This window comes from Ornithorhynchus anatinus, chromosome X5 (genome assembly GCF_004115215.2).
Source record: "Ornithorhynchus anatinus isolate Pmale09 chromosome X5, mOrnAna1.pri.v4, whole genome shotgun sequence".
NCBI lineage: Eukaryota > Metazoa > Chordata > Mammalia > Monotremata > Ornithorhynchidae > Ornithorhynchus > Ornithorhynchus anatinus.
In genome coordinates this window covers 27,053,725-27,065,760 of record NC_041753.1, presented here as the reverse complement: position 1 = coordinate 27,065,760, position 12,036 = coordinate 27,053,725, and the positions used below count along the sequence as shown (strand labels likewise).

General features: G+C 44.3%; 1 non-coding gene across 1 annotated transcript; it reads right to left on the bottom strand.

The window, feature by feature from the left end:
* Window positions 1-11,074: 11,074 nt before the first annotated feature.
* On the bottom strand, window positions 11,075-11,212 carry LOC114808418. The gene has a single exon (XR_003756266.1). It is a non-coding gene; the product is annotated as a small nucleolar RNA SNORA7 (small nucleolar RNA).
* Between the last annotated feature and the right edge of the window lie 824 nt (window positions 11,213-12,036).

The window sequence follows — 12,036 nt, the reverse complement described above, 5'->3', positions numbered from 1 at the left end:
CGTGTGTCTACCCCAGCGCTTAGAACAGTGCTCGGCACATAGTAAGCGCTTAACAAATACCAACATTATTATTATTATTATTATCACCCTCTCTACTCATCTCAACTCTCTCGCTCCCCTTTCCCTCCGCCACTCTCGCTCCACTAACCCACAGCCCTGGTTCACCTCCTGTGTCCACCTCCTACGCTCCTATGCTCGAGCTTCTGAGCGCTGCTGGCGAAAGTCCAAGCACCAAACTGACCTCATACATTTCAAATTTATCCTTTCCTGCCTTAACTCTGCCCTCTCCTCCGCCAGGCAAAACTTCTTCTCCTCCCTCATCGACACCCATGCCCGTCACCCCCGCCAATTGTTCCGGACCTTTAACTCTCTCCTTAGGCCCCCTGTTCCTCCCCCTCCCCCATCTCTCACCCCCAATGATCTGGCCACCTACTTCATCACAAAAATCAACACAATCAGGTCTGAGCTCCCCAAAGTCACCCCTCCCCCTATCCCCTCCCCCCACCAACCCTCTCCCCTACTTTCCCATCCTTCCCTGCAGTATCCTTAGAGGAGATCTCCTCCCTCCTCGCAAGTGCCACCCCCTCCACCTACGCCTCGGACCCCATTCCCGCTCACCTTATATAAACTATCGCCCCTGCCCTCCTCCCTTCCTTAACTTCTATTTTTAACCACTCAATCTCCAATGGCTCCTTCCCCTCTGCTTTCAAACATGCCCATGTCTCCCCCATCCTAAAAAAACCCTCTCTCGACCCCACTTCCCCTTCCAGTTATCGCCCTATCTCCTTACTACCCTTCCTTTCCAAAATCCTAGAACGAGTTGTCTACACTCGCTGCTTAGAATTCCTTAACTCCCATTGTCTCCTGGACCCCCTCAAATCTGGCTTCTGTCCCCTCCACTCTACCAAGACTGCTCTCTCTAAGGTCACCCATGACCTCCTTCTTGCCAAATCCAATGGCTCCTACTCCATTCTAATCCTCCTTGACCTCTCAGCTGCCTTTGACACTGTCGACCATCCCCTCCTCCTCCACACCTTATCTCACCTTGGCTTCACGGACTCCATCCTCTCCCGGTTCTCCTCATCTCTCTGGCCGGTCATTCTTGGTCTCCTTTGTGGGCGCCTCCTCCCCTTCCCATCCTTTAACTGTTGGAGTTCCTCAGGGGTCAGTTCTTGGCCCTCTTCTGTTCTCCATTTACATTCACTCCTTTGGTGAACTCATTCGCTCTCACGGCTTTGACTACCATCTCTACGCAGATGACACGCAGATCTACATCTCTGCCCCTGTCCTCTCCCCTTCCCTTCAGGCTCGCATCTCCTCCTGCCTCCAGGACGTCTCCACCTGGATGTCGGCCCGCCACCTAAAACTCAACATGAGCAAAACTGAGCTCCTCATCTTCCCTCCCAAGCCCTGTCCTCTTCCTGACTTCCCTATCACCGTGGATGGTACGACCATCCTTCCCGTCTCTCAGGCCCGCAACCTCGGTGTCATCTTTGACTCGTCTCTCTCGTTCACCCCACACATCCGATCCGTTACCAAGACCTGCCGGTCTCCCCTTTACAATATCGCCAAGATCCACCCTTTCCTCTCCACCCAAACGGCTACCTTACTGCTACAGGCTCTCGTTATATCCCGGCTAGACTACTGTGTCAGCCTTCTCTCTGACCTCCCTTCCTCCTCTCTCGCCCCGCTCCAGTCTATTCTTCACTCTGTTGCCCGGCTAATCTTCCTGCAGAAACGTTCTGGGCATGTCACTCCCCTTCTTAAACACCTCCAGTGGTTGCCTATCCACCTCCGCTCAAAACAAAAACTACTCACTCTAAACTTCAAGTCTCTCCATCGCCTTGCCCCTTCCTACCTCTCCTCCCTTCTCTCTTTCTACTGCCTACCCCGCACACTCCGCACCTCTGCCGCCCACCTCCTCACTGTCCCTTGGTCTCGCCTATCCCACCGTCGACCCCTGGGCCACGTCCTCCCGCGGTCCTGGAATGCCCTCCCTCCTCACCTCCGCCAATCTAATTCTCTTCCCTTCTTCAAATCCCTACTTAAACTCACCTCCTCCAAGAGGTCTTCGCAGACTGAGTTCCCCCCTTTTCCCCCTCTGCTCCCTCTACCCCCCCCTCACCTCTCCACAGCTAAACCCTCTTCTCCCCCCTTTCCCTCTCCTCCTCCCCCTCTCCCGTCCCACCCCCTCAGCACTGTACTCATCCGCTCAACTGTATATATCTTCATCACCCTATTTATTTTGTTTAATGAGATGTACATCACCCTGACTCTATTTATCTGACATTGTTTTTATGAGATGATCTTCCCCTTGACTCTATTTATTGCCATTGTTCTTGTCTGCCTGTCTCCCCTGATTAGACTGTAAGCCCATCAAAGGGCAGGGACTGTCTCTATCTGTTGCCGATTTGTACATTCCAAGCGATTAGTACAGTGCTCTGCATATAGTAAGTGCTCAATAAATACTATTGAATGAATGAATGAATGTCCCGACACCTAAAACTTAACATATCCAAAACAGAACTCCTCATCTTTCCACCCAAACCCTTCCCTCCCACTGACTTTTGTATCTGTGTAGACAATACCACCATCCTTCCTGTCTCACAAGCCTGTAACCTTGGCATTATCCTCGACTCATCTCTTTCACACCTTCTCTCTCACATCTTCACAACATCTCTAGAATCCACTCCTATGTTTCCATCCAAACTGCTATTCCAGTGGTTAGGCCTTTTATTGTATTTGTTAAGCAGCTATGTACCAGAAACTGTGCTAAGCACTGGGGTAGTTACAAGCTAATCAGGTTGGATACAGTCTATGGCCCCCATGGGGCTCACAATCTTAATCCCAATTTTACAGATGAGGTAGGTAACTGAAGCATAGAGAAGTTAAGTAACTTGCCCTAGGTCACACAGCATGGCTTAGAGGAAAGAGCACAGGCTTCGGAGTCAGAGGTCGTGGGTTCTAAACCCAGCTCTGTCACTTGCCTATGTGACCTTGAGCAAGTCACTTAACCTCTCTGTGCCTCAGTTATTTCATCTGTAAAATGGGGATTAAGACGGTTAGCCCCAACGTGGGACAACCTGATTACCTTGTATCTACCCCTGTGCTTAGAACAGTGCTTGACACATAGTAAGCGCTTAACAAATACCATCATTATTATTATTAAGTGGCAGAGCTGGGATTAGAACCCAGTTCCTTCTGTGTCCCAGGCCCATGCTCATTCCATTAGGCTACACTGCTTCTCACTTATCATACCCTACCTCAACTACTGCATCAACTTGTTCCTGACCTAACTCCTGTCTTTCCAGTAGGGAAAACAGCCCAGATTTCACTCTGCTGCCCAGATCATTTTTCTAAAAAAAATGTTCTGTACACATTTCCCCATTTCCATTGCTCAAAAACCTCTACATCAAGCAGAAACTCCTCACAATAGGCCTTCAAGTATTTGATCAGTTTTCTCCCTCATACCTATCCTAGCTCATCTTCCACTACAATCCAGTCCACACATTTCACTCCTCTGATACCAACCTATTTTTTGTGCCTCAATGTCTTCTTTCTTGCTGTGGACCACTTGCTTACAACCTGCCTCCTCCCTGGAACTCCCTCCCCATTCATATCTGACAGACCACTACTCTCACCAATTTCAGAGCCCTACTAAATCATATCTCTGATCTCCCCACCCTATTCTCCCTCTTTTCAGAGTCACATTTGCACTTGATATTCACCCTCACTTCCAGAACACTTCTGTACACATCCTTTTACTCTGCTGCTTCCCTTATCTGTAATCTGTAATGTCTTACCCATTATATTTTAAGCTCCTTATATGCACGGGTCTTGCCTTCCAACTCTATCGTACTCTCCCGAGTTCTCAGTATGGTGCTCAGCACACAGTAAGCACTCAATTCCATTGATTAGTCATTAATTGGTTGATTGATCGATTACACATAAGGCAATTGGGGCTCTGTGGACAGGGCCAATTTAGGTGGAGATTAGACTTCCCGGAACCTCCCTCTCCCTGGACTGCATCTGACCCCAATCGATCAATCATTCATATGTACTGAGCTCTAAATAAGTGCAAGGCACTAAACTAAGCACTTGGGAAAGTTCACCAAAAGTAAAACACACATTTCAATCTATCTGTCAATCAATCAGTGGTATTTATTGAGCTCTTTCTAGGTACAGAGCACTGTACTAAGACTTGGGAGAGTATAATATAACTAAGTTGGTAATCAATTAATTGTATTTATTGAGCACTTATTGTTTGCAGAGCACTCTACTAAGCCTTTGGGAGAGTACAATATGACTGAGTTAGTAGACACAGTTGCCTGCCATAGTGAGCTTAAAGTCTAGAGGGGGAGACAGACAATAATAAAAAGAAGAACAATAAGAATAAGAATAAGAATTGTGGTATTGGTTAAACACTTACTCTGTACCAAGCACCGAGTGTGGGGGGGAGATGCAAGATAATCAGGCTCTACATGGGACTCACAATCTGAACAGGAGGAAGAACAGGCACTGAATCCCCATTTGGCAGATGAGGGAACTGAGGCACAGTTAAGTTAGGTGGTTTGCCCAAGGTCACACTCCAGGTATGTGGTGAAGCCAGGATTAAGAACCTGGGTCATCAGACTCCCAGGCCCATGCTCTTTCCACTATTTTTATAAATAAATATAAATAAATAAATAAATCCTCTGGAGGGGCAGGGGCCATGGGGGTTAGGGACTGTGGAGGCAGACACAACACACTTCAAAGGAGCCAGATTCAGTGTTAATAATGATGGCATTTGTTAAGCGCTTACTATGTACCCAGCACTGTTCCAAGCACTGGGGTAGATACAAGGTAATTAGGTTGTCCCACGTGAGGCTCACAGTCTTAATTCCCATTTTACAGATGAGGTAACTGAGGCCCAGAGAAGTCAAGTGACTTGCCCAAAGTCACACAGCTGATCATTGGCGGAGCCGGCATTAGAACCCATGACCTCTGACTCCCAAGCCCGTACTCTTTCCACTAAGCCATGCTGTTTCTCTGCAGTGTTTTGAAGCTCGTGGGGGTGTGTGACTCTTTCAGGGACAACCCCTTCCCGCTCCCCCGCCACCACAAAGATCCAAGATGCAGGTGTTCTATAAGAAATAAAGGACAATGACCTGAAATTTCTTCCTCCCATCAGCTGTAATGACAAGCAGCTATGGTATATGGTGTGAGTAGCAGTTGTTTCAATCAATCATATCCTATCTGCAGGAACCAATCAAAGGACATGGCTCATTAGCAACTAGTAAATCAACCCTTCGACTGGATGGAGGGCTATCAGGTATGGGTACCCAGGCACACCAGTTATCCAATCAAAATTACCTTAGCAAATCACACCCATATCATAAATAATAATAATGATAATTATGGTATTTGTTAAGTGCTCACTATGTGCCAAGCACTGTTCTAGGTGCTGGGGTAGATAAAGGGTAAACAGGTTGTCCCACGTGGAGCTCACACTTTCAATCCCCATTTTATAAATGAGGTAACTGAGGCACAGAAAAGTTAATGACTTGCCCAAGGTCACAAAGCAGACAAGTGGGGGAGGCGGATTAGAACCCACTTCCTCTGACTCCCAAGCCTGTGCTCTTTCCACAAGGCCACCCTGCTTCTCATATAATAATGGTATTTGTTAAGCACTTACTATATGCCAAGCACTGTTCTAAGCACTGGGGTAGATACAAGGTAATCAAGTTGTCCACTTGGGGCTCACAATCTGAATCCCCATTTTACAGATGAAATAACTGAGGCAAAGGGAAGTTAAGTGGCTTGGCCAAGGCCACACAACAGACAAGTGACGGAGGCCGGATTAGAACCCACCTGCTCTGACTCCCAAGACCGGGTTCTTTCCATTAAGCCACACTGCTTCTAGCAAGTTGTCTGTTGGTTTTCATTGGAACTCGTTGTTCAGAAAAAGTTCCAAGGATAAAGTGATACACAAAGCAGGATTTGAAGGAAGACCTTGAGCTAGTTGATCAAATCATTAGACAAGGAGAGAAGAAAACAAGAAGCAGGAAGGAGGCAGAGTTACGAGACAGTGAAGTTGGAGAAAGTCATCTAATCTCTAGACAGGTGTAGAGCAATAGAGATCACTGAAGTCAGGACAAGCAGGACTGGCTTCAGACATTTGACATCCCATCCCATTTCATATATCTTTACGTTATTCTAAATGTGCATGAAACATCATGTATGACCTTATCATATTAATCCATGTGCATCATAATATAAATCACATCCTATGGAAGCCCTTGTGGATCCCAAAGGAAGAGTTTCTCTGCAGAGACCCTTGACTCACCCTTAATGCTTCCATTCCATTACACAGGCACTACTTCTGACTCAAACTCTGCACATTTAAAGTGCAACCACCATCCCCAGCAACTGCTTTATAGCTCCCCCTTCCCCCCATCCCCAACAGAGATCGCATACTTCACATTCCACTAAAAAACTCTTTGAGGGGAGGGATCACATCTACCAACTATACTGTATTGTACTTTCCCCAAGCGTTTAGTACAGTACTTTGCACAAAACAAGGGCTCAATAAATACCACTGATTGAAACCATCGGAAGCTGGCTTTGACCATGTGATGCTCAGTGGAAAGAGCCCGGGTTTAGGAGTCAAAGGTCATGGGTTCTAAACCTGGCTCCGCCACCTGTCAGCTGTGTGACTTTGGGCAAGTCACTTCACTTCTTGGTGCCTCAACTGCTTCATCAGTAAAATGGGGAAGAAGACTGTGATCCTCACGTGGGACAGCCTGATTATTCCTGTATCCCCCATAGTGCTTAGAACAGTGCTCAGTACACAGTAAGTGATTAAGAAATACCAACATTAATATTATTATTAATAAATATGATGGAGAAGATGATAAAAAGTTGAAAGAAAAGCCTTGAGGAAGAGAGCCACTTGGTTGTTGCAATGGATAAGGAATAGTAAAATTAACAGAGGAGTTTTACTCACAGTGGAATGAAGTGTTGTTTCCCTAAAGGTTGTTTATCGTACTAGCCTTTGTACGGTTGATGACTCCCCCATGATTCATAGAGGAGAGCTGTGTCAAACTGTGGAGAATGTCATGAACTCTGTGGATAAAGATTCAAGAAATAAATGGTGGAGATTGGGAAATAACTAATTTGCCCCCAGAGACCATTTTAGAGCAACAAAATGGCTCTTTGGTATCATACAATACCAATGATATTTGTACCACTTCTTAGGGAAAACAATGGAACAAAGTATACAGGAATAAAGACCAGGATCTAACCATTGATTGTCATTTCTTCCTCAGCTGGATTCAAACACAAAATGCTATTGTTTCTTTTTTAATCCAGGGGTAAATGTGAGAAATACCTTTGCAGAGAACGGGGAATATTATTTTTGGTTTTCTACCTATGGGTGTGTGATCTGTATTGAAACAAACATGATTCAACATTTTCTTGTGCTGATCTAATCAGCATCATGCTGCATGAGAATATAATTCAATATAATATTAGTTAATGAGATGAGAGCCTCAGATTGCATTAGGTTTCCTCCAAGGAAAGTCACATCTCATTGTTTTCATCTTGCCACCGATGCTCTATGAGCATTATTAAGCAGGAACCCCATTCTATTCCTTGCATTTGCAGAGAAGAAATACATATGCCACCATGTTTGTCTGCTCACACAGCCCTGTGTTGGTTAGTGTCTATGCAATGAACATTATACCGTATAGGAATCTATCACGATTCATAAAACATAAACTGCATTTGAAGAATTACAGGAATGTGACTGAAAACAGCCAAAGAAAGGCAATTCACATTTTAAATGATCTCTGCAACTAGAGTAATAATAAAGAGTCTATGTTCTGCCTACTCATTAGGAGGAATTGTGAAATTCCTTTGCTTCCCAAATCTATGCCCAGTTTTTGAAAGAATATCTTAAGGAGTTCAACATGAGAAACTTTTGGTTTTTAAATAAATGGAAACAGCGAGTGGTTGTGTAATTGTGAGTTGTATTTAGCTTTCAGTCTACATCATTGTATTTGGCTCAGAGGTGCAATGACTGCTACAGTCATTCAACTAGCCAAAGGTATTGTGACAGAATGCAAGATACCCTACACGTAGAGGTAATTGAGGTCCAATTAATCCCCTCAGCACTGTACTCGTCTCCTCAACTGTATATATTTTCATTACCCTATTTATTTTGTTAATGAAATGTACATAGCCTTGATTCTATTTAGTTGCCATTGTTTTTACGAGATGTTCTTCCCCTTGACTCTATTTATTGCCATTGTTCTTGTCTGTCTGTCTCCCCCGATTAGACTGTAAGCCCGTCAAACGGCAGAGACTGTCTCTACCTGTTGTCGACTTGTTCATTCCAAGCACTTAGTACAGTGCTCTGCACATAGTAAGCGCTCAATAAATACTATTGAATGAATGAATGAATAATCAACATTCCCAACCAAGAAACCAAGAACTGCTTGGTTTATGCAACTAAATTATCCTATGTAGAAGGCAAACTTCTCTGGTATTCTGGTGGACCAGCCTAGCCCTGATTGGGAACATTTTCTCTGGATTGCAGGATGAACATGAGGAAGGTGTGTTGATATCCTGCAGGTATGTATGGCATGTTAAAAATTGCTGTTAGGCAGCTAGCTGTCATTCAGGAAACTCTACCCAAGCGAGAGACACTCCTGCTCTGCAAACATGTTTTCTTCTTGCCTCTAGAATTTCTTTCTTCATCAATGTCTCACTGACACCTTAAACTCATGTTGAAAACTGAACTTTTATCCTCCCTGCTAAGCCCACTCCTTCCATCTCTATTGACAACACTACCCTCATTTCTGTTCAAGAAGGCCAAAACTTTGTTGTCATCCTTGACCCCTCACTGCCCTTCAACTCTCTCAATCAGTCTATAGCTAATTCTTGTTGCTTCCTCTGCAATATTACCTGTATTTATCCTTCCTTCCCCACCCAAATGAGTGCCACCCTGGCTCAGATTCTCATCACATTTCTAGACCACTATATCAGCCTCTCTGCTGGTCTTCTAGCCTCCAACTTCATTCATTCATTCAATCGTATTTATTGAGCACTTATTGTGTGCAGAGCACTGTACTAAACGCTTAGAAAGTACAAATAGGCAACAGATAGAAACAATCCCTACCCAACAATGGGCTCACAGTCTAGAAGGGGGAGACAGACAACAAAATAAAACAAGTAGATAGGCATCAATAGCATCAAAATAGATAAATAGAATTGTAGATACATACACATCATTAATAAAATAAATAGAATGATAAATAGATACAAATATACACAAGTGCTGTGGGGTGCGGAAGGGGGTAGAGCAGAGGGAGGGAGTAGGGGTGATGGGGAGGGGAGGAGGAGCAGAGGAAAAGGGGGGCTCAGTCTGGGAAGGCCTACTGGAGGAGGTGAGCTCTCAGTAGGGCTTTGAAGGGGAGAAGAGAGCTAGTTTGGCAGATGTGAGGAGGGAGGGCATTGTGTGCCAGAGGTAGGACGGAGGCCAGGGGTCGACAGGCAAGAACGAGGCCCAGTGAGGAGGTTAGCAGCAGAGGAGCGGAGTGTGCAGGCTGGACTGTAGAAAGAGAGAAGGGAGGGGGCAAGGTGATGGAGAGCTTTAAAGCCAATAGTGATGTTTTTTGCCTCATGCAAAGGTTGATAGGCAACCAATGGAGATTTTTGAGGAAGGGAGTGTTTCTATAGAAAGGTAATCCGGGCAGCAGAGTGAAATACAGACTGAAGTGGGGAGAGACAGGAGGTTGGGAGATCAGAGAGGATGCTGATGCAGTAATCCAGTGGGGATAGGATGAGAGATTGTACCAACACTTCACTCCCCTTCGATCTACCATCTTTTAATATTGATCAGCCCACATTTCTTCTCTCCTCAAGGTACCACACCAATTTTCTCAACGTTACATTAACAGCTGTCTTCACCCTCCTCATCCTAGCTCAAACCATTCACTTCTCTGAAACTATCCTTTTATAATAAGGATGGTATTTGTTAAGAGCTTCCTATGTGCCAAGCACTGTTCTAAACGCTGGGGTAGATACAAGATAATCAGGTAGTCCCATGTGGGGCTTACAGTCTTAATCCCCATTTTACAGAGGAGGTAACTGAGGCACAGAGAATTTAAGTGACTTGCCCAAACTCACACAGATGATAAGTGGCGGAGCTGGGATTAGAACAGATGACCTTGGACTCCCAAGTCCATGCTCTTTCCACTAAGCCATGCTGCTTCTCTTATCCGTACTCACGTCACAACTCTCCTGCCCCCAGCCATTTAATTCTTACCTTCTTTGCCTACGTGGAACCTGCCATGCCCACTCATCAAGACAGCCAGATCACAGCTTTCCCCATCTCCAAAACCCTATTTTTTAATGGTATTTGTTGTGCGCTATATGCTGGGCATTGTACGAAGCAATGGGGAAGATACAAGGTAATCCTATTAATAATCAATCTCCTCAAGGAAGTGTGCCTTAATTACCACCACCTCTCCAAGCTATGTCATCCAACAGCTACTATTAGCAGTCTGTATTTGCACTGTTCCTCAGCACTTATGCATATTTTGACCACCTTCAGCAATTATATGTTTACTCCCATCCTCAGAACTGTATATATATATATGCGTGTGTCTGTGTGTGTACCCATATATGTGTATATATATGTATATATACATATATACTCACACCTAAATCAATATTTTAATTTGTGCTGTTCTACCTCCTCCATTAGATCGTAAAAATCCCTCAAGGATTAAATCAGGGACTATGTCTTTTACTTTGATAATACTCTCCCAAGTGTTTAATGCAGTGTTCTGCTCATAGTTTTGTCTTGTCTTATCCCGTCTAGTCATTTCCGGCCCATAACGACACCACAGACACTTCTCTCCCAGAAAACCACCGCTCTTCATCTGCAATCGTTCTGGTAGTGGATCCATAGAGTTTTCTTGGTCAAAATACAGAAGTGGTTTACCATTGCCTCCTTCCATGCAGTAAACCTGAGTCTCCACCCTTAACTCTCTCCCATGCTGTTACTGCCCAGCACAGGTGAGTTTTGACTTGTAGCAGATCAGCTTCCACTCACTAGCCACTGCCCAAGCGAGGAATGGAATGGGTAGGCCTCTGTTTGACTCTCCCTCCTATAGCTGAGACTGGTAGAGTACTGGAAACTCTCCAGGTGCTGTCCTGAGAGAGGCTGCTCATAGCAGTCACTCAATAAACACCACTGATGGTAATTTCCCCCAAAACAAAAAAACACTATCTGTACAACCTCACCTTAAACCTTTCCATCCTTCCATCATGAATTACAACAAAAATTGTCAGCATCATATTCCTCTAACGATACTTAAAAGTAACAACATTTTGCCTGATGATAAACACCAGAGTTATGTCAATTTTTTCATTTGAATACTTTGGTCCTCAGGTAATCAGGAATGGGTCTGTCGTATTGTTATACTGTACTCTCCCCAGCTCTTAGTACAGTGCTTTGCACATAGTAAGCACTCAATAAATAAGATTGACTGACTGACTGAATAATGAATCACTGTATCACAAATAATTATCTTTCTGAGTACACCATAAACCCAGTGTTAAACAAGTTAACCTCTCCATTTTTCAGTTTGCCCATCTTTCAACTTGTTCTCCCTTCTTTGGGGAAAAGAATTGATTCATGCTTGTGAAAACATTTTAATATCCTTGGATGAAAGGTGTTCTAGTAAATAGAACATTGTGATCACTTGAAGGAAGAAGAGGTACAGATAATGGGGAACATGTAACTCATTAAACCTTTAGCTAGCTATTTATTATGAAGATATTCCTTCCTAGAAAAAAAGATTCCAAATAAAATGCATGGAATTTGCATACAGAAGTTATAAGGAGTTGCTAACAGAGCTTTATGTGGAAAAGCTGACAGACTCTTAACCATAGTATTTCAGCTCTTCTGAGAGAAGCTATAATACAGAACATTGTTACTTGCTGTGGCAGTAAAATTGGTGCCTTAAATGAATCCTGAAACAGAAC